General features: G+C 44.4%; 1 protein-coding gene and 1 long non-coding RNA gene across 2 annotated transcripts in view; one reads left to right on the top strand and one right to left on the bottom strand.

Annotated features, from left to right (window-relative positions):
• HIVEP1 (HIVEP zinc finger 1) overlaps positions 1–2636 on the top strand; it is a 129640-nt gene extending 127004 nt beyond the window's left edge. Inside the window, exon 10 of the transcript XR_012623729.1 lies at positions 2507–2636. The gene's annotated coding sequence lies outside the window, so the exon portion shown is untranslated. The remainder of the gene's footprint in view (positions 1–2506) is intronic.
• The window catches only part of LOC141925016 (uncharacterized), a 36080-nt gene that overhangs the window by 4437 nt on the left and 11809 nt on the right, over positions 1–19834 (bottom strand). The window contains exons 2-3 of the long non-coding RNA XR_012623730.1: positions 1847–3029; positions 1158–1420 (exon numbers count right to left, since the gene is read on the bottom strand). This is a non-coding gene — a long non-coding RNA (uncharacterized LOC141925016). The remainder of the gene's footprint in view (positions 1–1157; positions 1421–1846; positions 3030–19834) is intronic.

Consider the following 19834-nt stretch of genomic DNA (forward strand, 5'->3'; position numbering starts at 1 on the left):
TTGAAAGATCCTCTGAGAAAAGCTACATCTCATAGCAGAGAATCCTTACCTCGCTGTCATGGTTTATAATACGAACACTAGGTGTCATCCGTCCTAGGTGACCGTTGTGGTCAGTCTCTAGTTGTGAATGTTAAATTATTAATGTCTTAAAAAAACGTGTCTAGAATTGTCTTTCCATGTCTTAAGGAATTTTCCTTTGCTTATAAGGGGTCTCAGCACCTACAGATGACCATTTTTAATGACACATAATATACCAGAGACTTACACCACATAGAAACCATTTATGGTTTATGTCTTTGAGGGTGAGACCACTGTCTTAGGTCTAGACACGAGCTTGTTAACTCAGTTGCTGGCTTAGGATAAAAACAAGCTACTTTAAAAGACTTCAAATTGATTATTAGGTAATTTTATGTGGAACGTCTGTGGGTGGATGAGCAAACAGCAACAAGGATGTAACAGCATGTACTTAATTGATTTGATGTTCATATTTTGCTCCAGAAATGCTGAATCAAAAAAAAAAAAAAAATCCTTATGGCAAAGGTGCTGCTGGTGTTATGTTTGTCCCTTCACTTCTCCTCTCTATTCTGGCCAGACTACTCAAAATGTTAAGAGGTAGCTGGTGATTTTCAGGTATTGCATGTGTGGTCTGAGGAGACCATGCTGGCTGAAAGATGCCAAGGCTTTACATTCCTACGGTTCAGTCATGGAAACGAAACTTGTCCTAAGATGAGTCAATTAGCCAGGGACGCTTAGCTTTCTTTGGTAATAGTAGGCTTGTTTTTCCCAATAAGGTCAAATGTTAAGGCCTGTTTGGTTTTGTGGCTGTACTCTTCAGTGTATTTGAAATCCATTACCATGCATGAGGCATTCGTGCTGGAAACAGGCCAAAGGAAGGCTGTTTGTAAAGTCAAATACCCCTAGCATTTCCTCTTTTTGTTAAGTTAACATGGTTACAACATCCCTTTGGGCTTCAGAAGTTCTATTTGTGGTTCATTCAGGTCTAAGGTGCTTTGGTGTTGGTACCTGAATACCTTACAGTTGGATTCCTCCCTCTAAGAGACAAAACATTTGACATAGGTGACAGCGGCATCTCATATAGAGGAGGCCTCCAGTAAAATCATGGACTGTTAAGAGTTGTTCCCCACCCATCAGCTCACCGCTCCAGATGCAGCCATGGAAGTGAGTTCGCAGCCCACTCACAGCACAGGGCTCGTTCCCATCGCAGCAGCAGCGGTGGCCCTGCTTTTGTGAGGGGCTTTCCTGGGGACACGGGTCCGAGGCAGGAGTGATTGCTGAACGTGCACACGCAGTGACAGACTAGCACGGAGGGAGCATCACCGTGAACATCCACCTGTGTCCCAGGGCCATGGCACACCAGTAAGGATTTTGCTCATCACCAGGCCTTGTGCAGGTGCAAATTCTGAAAAAGGAGTTAGGCATCATCAACCTGAAGCAGCTAAGTGGAAAGCTACTATCTTGAGACTTCCCCTTTCCCATCCCTTATGACCAAGGAAGGATTAAAGCAAAACAAAGGATTAAAAGGCACCTTTTGACATAAATTTTTGACAAACCAGAAGGAATTTTGACTTAAAGCCAAAATTCCCTGTTCAACAGAAAATTGCTACAGCTCTGTTCCTGCTAAGACTCAAAAACTCCCTAGCCTGCTCTGCTGCCTTTCTGGCACCCAGCTCTCCTCCACAGGATCTAGCAACAAGGTAGTTTGTTCCTGTGAGGCACTCCATGCCTCAGGCACACTGTGTGCAGAGAGATCGTATTTTTATACAATGTAATTACAAGGGCTTAGTTCTGAAAATGTGTGTGAGAAAAAGGAAATTATGATACCCACCTCTTATACGCTCGGGCACCAATACTGCAGCAGTGGCACCCTCTGCCACTCATCTCGAGGAGTGCAAGGAAGGATGCAGTCACCATCCCCTCATGGAAGACTTGAAGTGCACTAGTGCTGCACCAGCTCCCTCCTCATCAGCCAGGGACTACGTAGCAAGGGAGGTGATGCCCCTCAGCTCCCCTGTAAGTGGGCACCTTCATTAGTTACGCCTCCTTCCCAGGAGGCTGCTCCAAGCTCCTGTGCTCGAGCGTAGGCCAGTTGCAGGCACTCGCTGGCAAAATGAGGCCACAATACAGGAGAGAGAGAAACTGGGCTGCAAGACAGAGCAAGCCGGCAAGAGTACCGCACTGTAACCAGGCTGTTAGGTTCTTCAGGCACAGGAAGGCAGCGTCTTGTATTTCAGCCCTGTTACCCAGTGTTAGGTGTGTCCCTGGCTTGCAAAAACAGTCGAGGAGCCAGAACAGAAGCAAATGTTGAAACAGTGCCTCTCTGCAAAACAGAAGTCATGTTTTCATCTGGACACCAGACAGTTTTGCTCCACCACAAATCAAGTGGGTGGTTCAGAAACCATTTTTGACACTTAGAGATTTAAAGTGTGTTTCTTTCTTTGTTTATTCCCATACCTATAATCATCTGTGACTCTTTTATTATTTACAGTGTTTCAGAGCAAGAGCTCACACACCTAATGCTGATTAATTCCGCTGGACTGGGTAACTGGCTCCCCTGTGGATATCCTGTTTTCCTGTGAATCATCATTCCTCCTTGAGACATCCTCCAACTCAGATCAAAGATTCAGAATGTATTAGATATGAAGACATCAGACAGCTCAAACAGATTAGAAAAGACACACGAAGAAATGCATCCCAGCTTCTCCCTCCTGTCCTGCTGAAAATTGACATGGTGAACACAATTCTAAACACTTGTTATACAAGAAACAGTAGAAAGACAAAAAGAAGAAAAAATGAAAGAGACTTTGGAAATTTAGTTTACCCAGAGTCTTCTACAAATCACCTTTTCTAAGTATTTGCACTTTTGTACTTACTTACTTCTCCCCTGCAGTTGGAAACTTTTCAGGCTAGATCCCCATCTGATGGAAATAACATCCATAAGCTTCAGCAAGAGCTGCACTAACAGCATCAGTGGAGGACTTGGTACTGTCCATTTAAGTATTGAGCCTTGCCTACAAACACACAAATTAAAGGAACATAAAAACAAGTGGTCTGTTTTTTCAAGTCTATGCAGTCTGTTGTGTTCTTGATGGTTTTATTCAATTTTCCATTTAGCTATATGAAGAACTGAAAAAGTTCTGTACCAGTGAAATGCCAAAGCCTAAGGTCATAAGGTCAAACTAGATTATCTTAATAGTCTCTTCTCCCCTTGCAATCTTTGAACACAGGTTTTATCGGACAGAGCAGTTAAAGTCTTTATTTCAGCAGTGTTTGATCTTCAGGATTGCACAAATAACTAGTCTTTTAAGATTCTGAACTTTTTTTTAAAATAGAATTTTAAACTCTCCTTTTAAGGATGCCTTTTAATCCTTAAGAACAAGAGCTGTGTTTGATCTAAGACAATGGACAATGTGTTTGGATAGTCAGAGAGACCATTTTTATGGGAGTGTTTGAACAATATATTGTGTTTTTTCATGAAGGACCAAAGGACTATCCTTTTTCTGTCATTAAGCTCATATAAAAGGAAGATAAAATGTGCTGCTCTTACACCTTAGAGTGGACTGCATCAGGCTTTTAGTCCTAGTCTTCTAAATCTTCTGTTAGCCTTCTGCACTTGGAAGGGAAAAGAAACACTTTTAACCCTACGCACTGTGAACACTCACTTGAAGGCAATGGAAGAAGGAACACCCTGCAGGAATACACTCTGCAAATACTCAGCAAAATCATTAGATCTGCATATTCTTAATCAATGAGGTTTTGGCAGAATTAAGGGTGTTTTTTTAAGCCAGACTATAGTTTGTCCAAGTCCCAGTGTGGAGTTCAGCTGATTATGTTTTCTTTGAGGAAAAATATCAGCAAGGTCTGATGATGAGTTGTTCTCTGCCTCAAAAAAAGCCCAGATGTGGCAGTATCAACATGCAGCACAGTTGTGAGAAGCATGTGAACTGAGCCCAAAGTTTGCCCCTTGCTGCAGCTTCCCCAGCTGGGGCAGCCGTCAGGGCCATCACAGCTGTCCAAGGGAGGTGGAACTGGGTTTGAAGGAACGAGGGCCAAATATCATGAAAATTATTTGCCTTCTGCACAGAGAGAGAAACCTCGTTGTCCAGTCCTCGGGACAAACGGATAATCTTTTTGATTTCATAATCCGTGGTATTTCTGTTGTTTTCATGACCCTTCCCCCCTTTAATTGGACCCATGTATGCAATACACACGTAATTAGCAATGCACTGGAAATGATGACCGATAACATCATTTTCCAACATTTGAGAGAAAGAGGAGGGGGCAATTGTTGGTCTGTCCAATCTGGAACGTGGTCTGTAGGTGCCAGGTAGGCATGCCAGAGCATACGCTTGAAACTTCACTGGGCATGTCCAACATTATACCTGATGCTTTGCCTCCTCAGGATTCCTCCCTGTCAGTTCACCCAGGGCAGTGGTGAGGGAGCTGAAGACTGCTGGCTTTTGAACCAGATGCTAGCTAGTGCCTCGAAGGAGTGCAAACTCCTACTTCATTCTGTTAGGGACCATTTACTGACCACATTTTGTGTTTTGTGTGTGTATGATAATGCAGTTTTGTCAGTCCCATGCTGGAGTACTGACCAGACAATAAAGCTGTCTGCATAATGACCGTGCCAAACAGGGGGAGGGGGGCAAATCGAGCTAAAGCTAGGTTTGTGCGTTGTCCCTCTAGGAATTATTTTGTGAGTTTCTGGCACCAGCATAAAAAAGGAAGCCGTCTGAGAAGGGACTGGACTTTGGTACTTTGGAGGGTGAGGGAGAATGCTTTTAAAGTAAGTGTTTGGTCCAGAAAAATTAAGACAAAGCCTGGCCTCAGTGTTATCACAAGCAGTCTCCTACGGCCTTCAGGAGGGCCAGGATTTCACTCACGTATATTTAAGGCTAGAGCATGGAGAGTATCTTACAACAGAGCATGGGTATTTCTGGCACAATGGGGATTGCTGTTAATGACACCAGAAAGTGATTTTTTTTCTTTTTTTTTTAACCTGGCATTGCTCCTTCAAGCAAATTAAAGTCTGATACATTTGCATTTCTATGTGTCATTAACCCAGACACCTACTGCAGGGCCTAAAGCTTGTGTCTGCTGGCAAGACTAAATCCTACTAATGCGCTTTTCCTAACGCACTGAGGGAATCTGGAGTCTCTCCTTTTGAAGCTGACTTGCTATTTTGACTAATTGCTTCTGGTAACAGTTAATAGCATTTTGCAAAGGCACTTCATCTGCTGACAGCAGATTGATGTAAGGAAGGGACACAGTTCACATTTCCAAAGGGAGCATTGGGAAACCCATTACCAGCTTCATTAATCTGTTAATAATAAAATTAAAGTACAAATAAAATGTGACAAATTGGGTTCTGTTGTGAAAGTCACTTTAACAGGAGGCTCTGAATAAAGGTCAAAACAGACTCTGATTTCTGCTGTGTTTTAATAGTAGAATCAGAGGAGAGCATTGTAGAAACACTGTAATTAATCTGGCAATACTATAATTGTCCCCAAACGATACAGAGAGTATGACAAGTGATTTTTTTTTTTCCTTGAGAGCATTTACAAAACCTGGAACACAAAGCTTTGTCACACAACATTTAAGTGCTAATCCAATTTCACAGGAAGCTTTCAACAACGTGGGTACAGTAGATAGCCTTACTTTCGCTTGCCTGCATACTTGCGGCTGCTACCTCAGTCAAAAATCAGGTTCACCCAGCACAGGGGCAAAAGAGAGAAGAAAAGCCCTGCAGGTGTAGATCTTCTAGCAGCAGTCACAGAAATGAGCCTGACATTGGAAAAAGGCTTCATCGAAGAGTCAATAAGCCAGATCAAACATCCCTTTTCTGGCAAGGATGGGGCTGGCTTGCCAGAAGCCCTTGTTTAAAATGAAAACCATATAAAATCAGCTTACTGTCCACCCCTTCTTTTAGGACTATCCCCCTAACCTATTGGTCCCCCCTGCATCTCTAACATTAGCCTTCCTAGCCACATCCTAGGTTGGTGGGATATCTTAGTCTAGCCTCTACACTTAAATAATCCTCCTGCTGTGATCTTCAGCTAATACCACAGAAACAAAACTGCAAAGAGTGAGACCGATTTCAGCCTTTCCGAGGCACGGTGTTAATGGGTTCGGTAGAAAAACGTCCAATTTATCTAAGTTCCTGCTTATTACAGTTGAGCAATTGCCCCAAAAGCAATCAGTCGCAGAGCATAATTTGGGGACACAGCTGCAACGAATGGAGGGCTTCCTGCAGCCTGGCAAAGCAGCCGTCTGCTGGGAGCACCTGAACCAAAGGCACACTTATTAGAGAACCCAGCCAGGCAAACAAATATATAAACATGTTAATGTGAAGTATTTGAAGAGAATGGCTCATTAAGTCAGGCAGGATGACTATATGGAAAACTGATAGCTCTATTTTAAAAATCAGCGGGAGGAAAAGGAGACGGCTGTCCTTTTGGTTTATGCAAGCCAAAAGGAGTCTGTACAGCCTTCCCCGCCTCCAGTCATTTTAGGGATAATCTCACACCCTGAAGAGACCACATTTCCAGTTTGAGAAGCACCATGTGGAGTTAGTTATGTCAGGAAAGAAGCAAGGGAAGGGGGAGAATAAAGAGGAGGGGAAGGAAGACATGCTTGTCACCTGGTCCCCAAGAAGAGTTCACAGTTACTTGAAGGAGGTGTGAAGTGTGGTGAGGAACTGCCCCAGTGTTGATGGGCTGGGGGCCTGGGAAAGGCAAGAAGCCTGGAGCAGATGCCCATCAGTGTGAAAACATTGATAGACTGGAAATCAGATGTAAACTGGGTCTAGAGGCCAGGAACTGTGTGGGTTGTGTGACAAGCTACTAAGCAGAGAGGCAGAGTATGGGAGGGAGAGAGGGGAGCAAGAAAGAAGCCAGTTCTGGATGGAGTAACCTTTCACTAGTGCAGCACCCTCTCAGAGGAAGGAGCGGGACAGAAACTCACACAGATGAACAGAATTTTTGATACAACATGTAGCGAGAGTCCTTCTTGTACTCAGCCTGACTTTAGCTGCTTGCTTTATGCTCAGTTTCTCATTTAAGATCTATTTGTTAATAATGTCAAGTCAGATCTCTAATTCTTGTTCTAGGGATTTGAGCTCTAGAAGTGCATCTATCAATCCAGTTCAGTTTGTGTTCATGGAGAGCTAAATTGTCTGTGCCTGAGGGAAGGTTTTGGGCAAATCGATGACAGGCAGGTCTAGGACGGCAGCTGCTTTGGGAGCTAGGTGGTTGCTCGATTTTAGTTAGTTGAGGACTCTCTGCTGCCTTTTGTCCGCTCAGCCAGAACTCACGGAGCACTGCTCCTGCTAACAGAGTGCTATTTCCTACCTCCTTTGTCCCATTTCCTATGACTGTCCCTTTTCCTATCCTCTGAAATGGGCCCTCTCATGCAGTGTTTGTACAAGGGGAGGAAGCAAGCTCCACTTGGTTTCTCTCTTTCCTCCTGCTTCTATCTCTTCTGTCCAGCAGAAATTTGTGTGTACTTGACCCAGCATGAGCCTGAGGAGGATGGTCACAACAATTGTAAAAGATCAGTCCCAGGGCTGTTTGATACCAACCAGGTTGCTGAGTCTTCCTCGAAGTCTTTGCTAGCCCCATCTGCTGCATCACAAGTCAAGGAGCTTCAAACTGCTATTGTTTATGTATAGGACTCTGCAGCTGCCTGTTGTAAACGCAATCATGCCCCAGGCTTTTCTTCTGTTCCTTTCTGTATAGTATACGCCTCTCTCATAATTGCTTTCTCTTTCTCCTCCTCAAAGAGTTCTCCCTTGTAAAATATTAGAGAGAACAATCCTATGCAGAGAATATCAAATAGGGATGACCTCAGGCCGGAATGCCCAAACACAGCTGCTGTAGTCCAGTCAGTACAGTGTAACTCTGGGATCAGCGTTTGCTCTAGGTAATTCCAGCTCTGTATTTTAATTCTTCAAAGGCAGCAATTGTAATAGCAAAACCCTGGCCCTGATTTTTGGGGTGCCTCTACTCTTTTGAACAGATCTGTTAGAATGTCAGGAAAACAGGATGAGCTATAACCAACCCAAGAGAAATCTGGCATTAACGGTTTCATTGCCACCTTCTTTGTCTTCCTCCTTGGACTGTAAATGTTGACTAAAAGGCATTTTTAATCAAGGTTTATGTATCCTGTCACCCTCTAAAATACATTTTTGCATAAAGATACAAGAAGATGCCAGGGAAAAACTCTGCCTTTGTGTTCAAATCCTCGTTGCTCATGGCCAACAGCGCTGAACCTCATTTCTTGTTGTCTCTTCAGACAGTGAATAACAGAGCACATGTACCATTCTGCACGGAGGATTGGGATTAGTATAAACAAAACAAAGAAACATTTATTTCATATTGAAAAAATAGGGATCAGAGTGTCTATTTAGAAAGTTAATTGCTTTTTTTGGTTTTTTGGTTTTTTGGTTTTTTTAGCAGTAGTAGGGTCTCAGCACTGTGCCCATAATGCACTTACAGTTTCTCTCTGTTGCTCCACACATACGCTCTACATAAAACCAGATCCTTCCTGCTCTCCAGATTTCTCTTTCAACTGTGCCATGGAACAGCAAGGGACAGCAAGGTGACATCAGGTCTGGTGGGGTTAGGGCTTCGCGGATGGGCAAGAGGTCCACTCTCACAGCCCCAGGCACGGACAGCAGGGCAGGCCCAGGGGGGCAGCCCAGATTCCAGGTCACTGGACAAGTCCACAGCATCCAGACAGGTCCAAGTTCAACCCAAAACATCAGCCCATGGGTTGGAGTCAGGATCAAAATGGTCCATGGTCAGGCAGGAGCACAGCTGCAACCTGTGCAAGTGGGGCCGAGCACCAGAGCCTCAGCTGAAGATCAATGTCCAACCTAAGCATTTACATGCACAGCTGTTGTGCCAGGCTCATCTATAGGACCAACCATCACAAAAATTCCCATACAGTCTAAATGTCTGCTGTCTCTCCTCTGAGAGGCTCTTTTTCAGCTCTCCAGGGCCTCTCATGATTAAACAAAATAGTGGGAATAGTAAATAAATAAGCTTTTAGCAACAAAATAGTAGCCTGCTCAAGGAAGAGTAGAGAGAAGTATAGCTGTTGGGAGTTTGAAAAACCAAGGAAGAGCTCAAATGAGGGATTTGGGGGGGTGGGGACACACAGCTATTGAATCTGGCAAAGAACAAAGAAGCAGCAAGAGTAAAAGCTGGAAGCTTAAGCAAGACATGTGCATTGCTACAAAGATAGAAGGCAAATGAGGATACATAGCCAATATGAGAACAGTTTAATATGGGATGTTCCCCATTCCTTTCAGTCTTATGTCAATATTTGGATAACTTTCTCCATGGCTCAATCAGAACTTCTGAGCCTGATGCAGAATTTGTTCAATGAGACTCTTTGGCCTGTATTAAACAAAAGACAGAGTAGACAGTCCTAATGCTCCCTGTGGCTGCAAAATTTATGAGCATATGAATTTATGGGACTGGAGTTTACTTTTAAGATCCCAGTCACTGGCTGGTTGCCTGGCGGGGGGGGGGGGGGGGGGGGGGGGGAGGACCTATCACCTGAAAGCGTACGCATTGGACACCAAGTCATTACTGCTCTCAGGGCACTTAATCTGTCACCAGTATCCTCAGCCGAGAGCTGGATGCAACTGAGTATTTTCAACACATTTTCTAGGGGAGAGCTTCTATCCAAGCCTGAAACCTCCCATGACTTATGTGCTTGACACACTACAAGTAGTGCCACTGAGAGGCACTTGGGGAACGGTCACCAAGTCAATCGCAAACCATAAAATCAGGTGTATATCAAGTCAAAGGGACAACTCACTGCTGCTAAGATGAAAATTCAGCAATATGAGTGAGTCTTTGAAGTTTCAAGGCCTAGAAGGATCAGAACAAGTATAGACGAGAAAATAGCATTGAGCCCTGTTTTGCAGTGGTGGGCACTGCTGTCTCATAACCAGTTTAAAAACATACATTATACCTTGATGTTGGAGGCTTAAGGGGAGATACATTGTGAGGAAAGATACTAGTAACTGCTGGATGGGCTTCCTCTTCATGAGTGGAAGGTAGCATCTCCCAGGCTTGGCAGGAGCCCCTGTTGATTTCCCCCAGGCAGTAACACAAAGCTATCAACTGGGACATGGGGACAGGCCTGTGAGGAGGGGACCTCCTCAGAGGCCTGAAATGCCGGTGTCCTTGTGCCTGGAAGAAGGAAGGTGTCGTAAGAGCCAGGAGTGTGGCCAGAGGATGGAAAGAAAGGTGGGACCTCTTGGGTCAAGAGCCCAGGGGTCAGCAAGCCTGGACATTTCAGTGTGAAGGAAATAAAGGCCTTGCATGTTCAGGGAAGCAGGACTTTATAACCTGTCTCCTCTCTGTAAGCAAGGTCACACCAGAGACGTATGTGTATTTATATATACAGGTCTCTGCCTCAGCTGTCTCCTCTAAGAAGGAAGCAAGCCAGGCAGGCCCCCAGATTAACAAGTGCTTTGGCAGCCCAACGTCTGCAAGAAACATACGGCTGGGATCCAACTATTAAGCCTTCGCTGGGACTGTGAGACCATCCCTAATGGGATTCTCTTCCCTCTTCCCTTCCCTCTCCTCTTACACTTGCCAGTCTTAATTTCATTTTAGCTATAAGAGTCTCTTTGCTCCTGACATTTCTTCATGTCTTCCCTAAGTAAACCTATGTTTATGACATTAAATACATTCACTGTGTATTGGTATCAAGCAATCGCTTTTAAAAGATAATCTTCCCCTTTCTGTTATTACCCCTTTATTTCCTTTGCTATTTTTCTTGGCAAGTTATATGGGGAAGAAATTACTGCTATTTTGTCTCGAGGTTTCCCTGAGGAACCTTGTCAAAATGAACAGTCCTTTTACTAAGCTTTCCTATACAGATTGAGCAGAAATAAAACAAAATAATTAAATGGCTCCTGAAAGAATTCAGTGCCTAAAACCCTGGGGAAAAATAATGGTTCCATCTATGCCATTGTGAAAGCCTTTATTGCAGCACAGCGTTTATGTTCTGCATAGGGTCTTACAGTGTCATCACCATCACCATCAGATCTGAGTGCTTTACAGGCATGCAGTTAAGTGACATGACTAACAAGTGTCATCTATTTGTTCTCGCAGCCTCTCCCCGCTGGGAGAAACCTGTGTGGTTGAGAGCCTTGTTTTGGAAGTATATTGCTTTTGTTTGAGGCATATTTTTATTCTTGTTTTACTATACTTGTTATCATCTGTTTGTGTTAAAGAAGTTTAGCGGCACCCAGGGAAGGAGCATGCCTCCTAGCTGCCCGTTCCCCTGAGTGCTCTGTTCTTCAATAGGAGATTGAGAAAAAAATGAGTATTTGGAAAGTTTTTCTCAAGTTAGAAATAAGAGGCTGAAGGTCACACTAGTGATACACATAATTTGTGCCTACAAACTGGCATGATGAATAATGTCTTGGCTCGTTCTGCTGTGCAAAACTATCCTGCATCCATGCAAAGTTATGGTTACCACAGCCCCAAGCATGGTTGCGGCACAGAAACCCTGAACTCTCCACTTTGTCTTTTTTTTTTTTTCCTTACAAAATGCATGAGGGTCCCTTGACTTTGGAATTTGCCCTCCTTGTTGGATCAAACAGTCCGAAGCTGTTTAGTTTTCTGGCTCGTCTGTTTCCCCCCTACTTCTCAGAGAGTGAGAATTAATGGGCTCAGTCCTGCAAGAGACTGATCTTTCTGGCACCGGTTCAGCAAACCACTTATGCAAGTGTTTAAATTTTAACCACGCATAGGAGCTGAGTCGCTGAGGTTAATGGGACTGTAGAGGGGACTGCAGTGGGATCATCTTCCCTGACCCCGTGGCCTGACCTGCCGACATCCCTCTGACTCCCGCGCTGCCATAACTTGGAGGTGACCTCAGTACATGTTTGTTTATCCTGGAGTTAAGTGAGTATATGGGGACTTTGCTGGATCTGCCTTAGACTGCCCAGCCCTGAAGTTCAGATTTCTACAGAGCAGTCACCAGGGAAAAGCAGATGGGTGGGATTGGTTCCATGATTTTGTCCAGTTGCATCCAACTACCTTGGCCATGAACCCCTGCAGGCACCTATGACATGGGCAACCTCCTGGGACAGCACCATCTTTCTCACTGACCCACTATATTTTCTGAGGGTTTTTTTGCCTTCCAAATGGGTTTTGTGGCACAAGGAAGGGAGGCTGGCACTGTGGTTTGGGTTTATGGGGACCCAGACCTCAGTGGTTTCCTCCAGTGCCATGCTGTAATGGTGAGAGGAGAGGCCACTACCCTGAGCAATGCCTGTGGCATGAACAGGGGCTCTCACGAGTTCTTTGTCCTCTATAGAAACAACAAAATTCATCTTAGGCATGATCACTCACAAAACTTACACCTTAAGAGGCAGCCAAAATTGACCCATCCTTTTTCTCGATAGGGGTGGGGGAAACAAGCTCCAGTGGTCCCAATTACTCTGTTCGCTAAAAAGAATATTTTCGTGTAATGACCTCAGTAGGGAGTAAGCAGCTCCTTTTGTGTATTAAATTAAAATCTCGGGGGGGACATTAGGCCCTGTAATTCGTATTTCTGAGATGCAATTTAAGTCTTTCATCAAAAAACTCCGTAATAACCGAGCTCTGTGATACCCAGTAGATTCATTTTCATGTGAAGGATGAAAATAGCCAGCAACGTGTTAGCAAATTCCACGGGGACACCAATTGTAATGACAAAAATAATCTGACGTGGGCATGAATTTGCAAATATGCTGTTTTATGGTTTGCTGAAAAAGAAAAGGCTGTCTTAAACACTTTCTTTATATTAAGATACAGGTGGGGAAAAACTCCCTAACCTGCTCATTAAGAATGGAGTACATAAGCAGTTTCCAAAGAACAGAGGCCCAAAATGATGCACCTCTATATCTTATTTAGAAAAAAATCCCATGTACCAGGAAGACTGCTTGCGTAAATAGTCATCACTACTGCTGCATTAAATTGACTGAGGAAAGGAGAGGTCTGCATGAGTAACAACTTTCATATACCGGTAACTGCAGTGCAAATAGTTTCCTGTGCAAATAACTGATGTTGGATGAAACCTCATGTTTTGAGGCGCACATGTGTAATTTCCAAGGTTTTGGGGCTTTTCCAAGAGTTGCCTGTGAGTGTAGGAGAGCCCCAAGCCTCAAGATGCTTCCTCTGCTTGCATACCGGGAGAGCGCTGGTATGTTAGGAAATGTCAGCAGAAATGGGCCTTAAGACACAACTTATCCCCTGGGGTGGGTAGGCATTTTCTAGTAGGAAAAGCAGCATTCCTCCCCCTCCAGCTGGAAACTTTATCTCACACCCCTGCCTATTAAAGCACATTGATGGATGCATGCCTCTGCAGTGGTTCACCTCCTAAGGAGAAGCAGAGCCTTTGTAAGACTCTCAGCAATACCACTCAGAGTGGGGGGGTGTTTCTGTGCAGCCATGGTCTGAATGTAAAGCTACAGGCTGATAGCCCAGGTCAAGGAGAGGGGGGATTATGGCTGGACATAAAGAGGGAGGTGGGAGAACAGAAGAAAATACAACACATTATTTATCAAAATAACAGATATAGTCTTCACACTACATTGCAGTTCAAGTGACAGTAAAACATCTGGCAGCCTCAGAGAAGGATAGTGGCTTTGCCAGTATAATAGCAGCTTTGCCTAAAATAATTTTACTTATTACTTTAAGCATAAAAACTGTTTTAGCAGGATTCATCATCTGTTGTTGAAACATTTTCCGCTGGAACCCTTGGTTTTTGCATTCCCTAGATATTTACTGCTATTAAAGTAACACATGAAAAGATGCTTATCAGTCCCATCCAAAACATATTTTATTGCATACAAATGCTTTAGTCTATTTTTGTATATAATCATTTATAAATAAGCAAACTAAGACCTAGTCCCATAGTACACACGCAAGTCGTGTATGTACATCAGGTACTAATTTTCAGCACACACTTAATTTGTCAAAAAAAAAAAAAAGAGCAGAATAAGCTTCCTAAGCCCTGGTTAGTTAGTAGGAAATCAGACTGAGGCAGAGTACAGTTACAGCAGCCTATGAAAAGCAGAGCAGGAGATCAGACCCTTGTATATTTTTCCTGATGGAGCTGTGAAGGACAGAGTTTGCAAGGAGATATGTCTGATGAATGATACAGCTACACTAGAAAAATTACCTGGAGTAGACATAGCTGTAGAGCATGGGCTGCAGCCAACAGGTACAGCTTATTTTCCTGAGATAAGTTATACTGGCAGAAAAAAAATTGTGCCTCTGCTAAAAGTGTTTTCCAGAGATAGTACAGACCGAGAAGACCTAACACACACACAGGCAAGGCCAAAGTTATGCAGTTAACCCTTTAAAGAGAGACCACGACTCACCATCATTCACTCCTTATCTTTCACAAGGTAGGGAGTGAAATTATTTGTTTTACCAAATCCTGTCAAATGACTTTATACCCAGAAAGCTGTATGGAAAACCACAGAGGAAGTGTAACGGGCATGTCCACAGGCAGGGGAGAAGCCGGCTCCTGCCTGCTCAGGCCAGGCCAGCTGAAGCCACCAGAGAAATAAGGGGCAGATTGTTGTCACACTGCTAGTACTGATAACAAGTTCTCATCTTCATCATTGCAAGGGATATTAGCCCTTTCCTCTTCTACCTTAATGTTGAGTTTATACAACTCAGTTTATGCAGAGCTGATCAACAGGCTGTTCCTGCTGTCATTCCCTCCACCAGCTTGTACTGTGAGAGCACCAAGGAAGAAGCCCAAAGACCAAGAAGGAGGTCAACTGGCAGAGAAAAAGGCCAGTGTGTTATATAGGAATTTCTCTGGAAGCAAGAATATTAAAAGGATGAAAATCGATTCATAATGAATTCAGGAGGCGCTCTCTACGTATTTTAACTGCTGGGTATTATCTCACTGAAGAGGCACTCCAGGCTCACTAATGTACGTTGTTACATAAGCAAAGTACTCCAGCATTGATTTTATTCTTGCAGAGGATTATGAATCATGATTTAAGCAACTCTATGGCTGAGAGTAATGACCAGCCCCTGAAAGTTTACCCAAGCCCAGGAACTTTCTGGACAGAAGTGGTTTTGTATCAGTGCTTTTAATTATATTTGAAGACATGGATTGTCCCTTAATATTTGACCTCTAATTATGTTTTTAAGAGGTGGCTCTATTGAAAAACACTTATATCACGAAGATGTGTGCAGAGGCTTAAACCAAAGCAATTTGTTTCTTTTCCCTCTGAAGCCCTTTCAGGAACCTTTGCTTGAATAAGCAGATCTGCTTTTACCAGAAGGCCAGCGGGGCCTAGCACATGCACCATCACTCAAGTCTTGGGGGCTTGTGAACCCGATGGGGATGTTGTAGTTATATGTGCTACAAAGGTCTAAACTAAAAAGCAAGTAGCTGCTGCCCTGGCTTGCATCTGGAGACACTGAAAGGATGAAATTGCAAAGTGGTAGCTGTGAGGTGCAACAGCCGCAGCAGGCTCCGCTCCGCCTGCACGCTGCACCCCACCGCTTTCCTATCAGCAGGACTGAGCAGAAGTTGCTCCAAGGCATCCAGCACCTGCCTGTTGTGCAATACTTCTTACTTAAGCAAGAAGGGGAAAAAATCCTCCCTCCACAGATCCCCGAGGGCATAAATACAAACTGTAGCTATGGAGTGAGCATTTAGTGCTGGAATCACAAACAAATTTCCTTGGCCTTGCACTTCCCGCTGCGGCAATCAGCAGCTATTTGCTGTCTGTGATGACTGCCAAATTCAGTGACCGTTTGGACAGCAGAGAGCCAGGCAGGGCTCTCCTGGGGCTGGCGGAGTTTGTAGTTCTCTCTCCAGGATCCCACTACCTGCCCCAAGCCCAGAAAACCCTGAGTTTCTTTTCTGTTTGTCTCCTGTTTCCTCAAAACTCCCCAGTCTCCGAGCTGTCCAGATGTGCTGATATCATCCAGCGGGCCTTGCATAACTTCCCTCTTGAACAAAAAAAAAAAAAAAAAAAAAAGTGCTGCAGTAGCAGTTCCTATGGAAATTTATTATTTTAATAAGATCCTCTGAAGCACTCAAAACCAAACTAACAGCTGTTCAGAGACCAGTTGTTTCCCCTGAATTCATTGAATTTCTGGGTGAGCATGGACATTTGGGATATAAATTTGAACATTTCTAAAACTGAAGCTCAGAAAATATCCAAACCAGAAACAGTATTCTGATGAAGTTGAAAACTGAATTTAGCATTCAGGTCCCTGTTTTCTTTTCCCTCTGCTTTATTGCTCTGTTACTAATGGCACCAAATAGCTTTAGATGTAACGTAAGGAAATCTCTTGTGTGCTATTTAGGGCCAAATTGTGGGGGTACGCCAGAGGTTGCATTAAGAAACCGCACAGCCATATTCTCTTCTGCGTTTCCTGTACAGGCTCTGTATACTTCACCATGTTACTTCTGACTTACACCAGCACAGCAGAAAGAGAAACCAGTCCCAGTATGGCAGACAGGAGTCTATAAAGTCCTGCATGTCAGGAAGGAGGTGTGTAAGGGTCCTCCATGGCAGGAACTAAGGATCATACATCAACAACCAGGCAGCAGATTTGAAATGAACTAAAGGATATGTTTTCTTCACACAAAATACAAGCGAACCATATAAATTGGCCATGAGAAGTTGTGAACACTAAAGCTCATCTGTTTTCAGAAAACTCGGTAACTTGGTGGAATGGGGATTCCATGGAGGACCACTAAATTCAAAAGCACCACCTCTGGCTTAGGAAGCCTTTGAGTCACAGATTCATGGGGGTGTCTCAAGCCATTACTTTCCCTGTTCTTATACTCTTTCCTAGGATTCTGCCTGGGGCTGATGTTGGTGGCTTTTGGTCTGACGCAGCACAGCTGTCCCTGTATGTGGCAGCACGATACTCTTCCCTTAACAAAAAATCCAGGCCAGAACAGGATGCACAAGGGATCTGAACGGCTGCACAAGGGATTTGAAGAGGATGCAGTGTAGCATCTGGACCCAGGGAGAGGGTGAGCAAGGTGAGACAACCCTTTGAGGCAGGAGTTGACCCAAAATCTCACGCACCTTTTTGGTTTCCCAACTGCTAGTTGACACAGACTCTCCAAGATCCCACTGAGGACCCCTATGGCAGCTCAGCCCTTCTCGGGTTTTGACTTCGATGTACAAGCTTCAAAGACTTGCCAAAATTTCAGATTTTTTTAAAAATGCAAACAGTGCTTAACTGTATTTGGTGCAGAGACTGTGGAAGTTTTTTTCATACACAGACACCCTTAAGAATTAATCAGGTTATTTCCCCTACTGCCTGGAAAGAGCAAGAAGCATCCTGTCTTAGGACCTTTTAGTGAAGATTTTTTCATGTTGTTCTTTGTTTTGTTTTTCAATAAGGCAAGTTGCTGGACAGCATGACAGACATGAAGAGGCTGTTTCCTTTACACTGTACTTTCAGATGGAATTCATTTCCCTATGTATCACATGTGATTAAGCCCAAAACCTTGGTCTTACAGCAGGTCTGCAGTATAGTTGCCATAGATCTGTGCCATCGTCCTTCACAGGTATGCAAAGGAGTGTGAGAAGTGGCTACTGCCCTTGCTCACATAGAAAGTGACTAGTGAGAGCGTATCTATTCAGAAACGGTGACCCTGACAGCTTTATTTGTAGAAGGAAAGTGGGCAAACTTTCTGGGCTGTGTAGGGAAATATCTGTGCCTTTTCAAGTCTGGCAGTGGTGTCCTTGTGCAGGGGTGTGGGATGAGCTACTGAGATAACTGCTCGTCTGTGTTCCCTTGGGTGGCTGTCCCTGTTTTGGGTTGGATTGGGCATTGCCTTTCTCCTTCTCCATGTTCGGCTATTGCACCATCACACACTGAATACAGAGCTGTGCAGCTGCTGTCCTCAGCTTTCCAACTCCCTTTCTGGGTGTTCCCTGTTCAACAAACTTTCCCTAGAGAATCGGAGAAAGCCAACAGTCCCCAAAATGCTGACGGAGTGCCACCCTTGTCTTATCTAGAGCCAAGAAAACACCTCAGTATATTTTGCCATCTAGTAGTCAGCCTACCAGGAAGTCACTCTGTTTTGGATACGGTAATTGTGAGTGATGGGGGAAAAAAGACTTTTCCAATTCCAGTATGCTCAAGCCATCTTTCTTGAGAGAAAAACTTGAGTATATACTTAACTTTAAAGGCAACGTTCATTCCCAAGGACCTCAGATAACTATAAGCCTTGCATGAATTTAAGCAAGGCACTGCACAATTTTCTTAGTAGTCCCTGCATTTCCTCCACACAGGAGTTTGAAGATGAACTGCAGAAGGAAGCATATCAATCTGTCTATGTAAAGACCTAAGCCCAGAAGAGTAAGTATGGACTAATTATTCCTCTCCTGCACCAGTGTGAAATGCTTTCAAAGAGCCACTTAAGGTCCTCTTGTTTCAGCCACCAATGGCAGAGGAAGCCAAGGAGACAGCAGGACCCGGCTGGAGACAGAGCATGTACCCATCTTTGGGAAAAAACACAGCATGTGCTCATCCTCTGGCTGAAGCCAACTGAACCTCCCTATGGATGTGCCATTACTAGGGTTGCTTCCTTCAGGGCCTCAAAATTATGTAGCTGAATCAGGGCCTGTAAAAGACACCTTCACGCAGCTTTTAGTGGCCATATTTGCAGTGGTTTTAGGACGTTTGGCATCTCCCCCACACTCCAGATCTTTAATATTTCATCTCAGTTACGTGACCACCTCCGCAGCCATCTCCCCCCCAGGGCCCTCTCCAGCTTTCTTTTTTTCCTCCCTGTCCCATCTGCACCACAGCTATATCTGGTCTCAGTTACCAGCTGTAATTTTCTTTTTTTCCAGGTTTCTTTTCTTCCTCTTTTAGAACTGCGTAATCCTTTGGGTCTGCCAGCTACAGTGAGGGATGAAGAAATTAATATAAGGGAAAAGAAGTCAGAGACATTCCTTATTATTTATCATAAAAGCCTAAGTTTGGATTTAGCCCTGAAAAACTTTCAAATTGCAAGTCTAACACACTCGTCAAGCAGCACCCTGAAATAAGCATAGCCCCAGGTACAGCCCCGCGGGAGGAAAGAGCCGGAGCTGCCAGCTAATTACCCAGCCCACCAGAAAAGCTGCTGCAAGCTCTCAAAACATGTCCGAGGAGAAAAACAACAAAAGACGATCTGGTGGGATGGGGAGGAGGGGAAGGAACAGGTTATTTCAGAAGGATTAGAAGGTCAAAGGACTCGATGTGGGGAAGTCTGCCCAAATCCACCCAAAGCTGTTAGCATGGGATCATCTGAAAAACAAATCCAAGGGCTAATCCTTTTAGCCTGTTCAGGAGAGCAGTGCCTGTCAGAGAACATGTTCCCCCTCCTCCCGCTGGGCATGTCCTGCTTCAGGGATGAACTCATGTGATGACCCTCCTCAGATGGCCCTCCAGCTGTGACACCACCTCCTCCTTTGTCCCAGGTTTGCTCCCTCCTTAAATGTAAGTACATGGAAACGTGTAGGGGCAAGGAGGAAGCCCAAGGGCAAATTCTTCTTCCCCATACCATATACAGGGCACTGTCATTCCTCTCAAGAGGAGGATACAGCGGGAAAGAAAATAGCAAGCCTTCCAAGATAGCTCCCATCTTCCCAAGTAGGAGTCAGGGAGCTGTGTCATTCCAGTGTGAGCGGGACGTAGATAAATGCACCCCAAGTAGGTGGGAGCTGGGGTGTCTCGGCCATGTCAGGGCTGATTTGGACTTTGCACGGCTATGCGTCTAAATAGTTTGCTCCAAAACAGAAGGTGTG

Source organism: Strix aluco, chromosome 1 (assembly GCF_031877795.1).
Source record: "Strix aluco isolate bStrAlu1 chromosome 1, bStrAlu1.hap1, whole genome shotgun sequence".
NCBI lineage: Eukaryota > Metazoa > Chordata > Aves > Strigiformes > Strigidae > Strix > Strix aluco.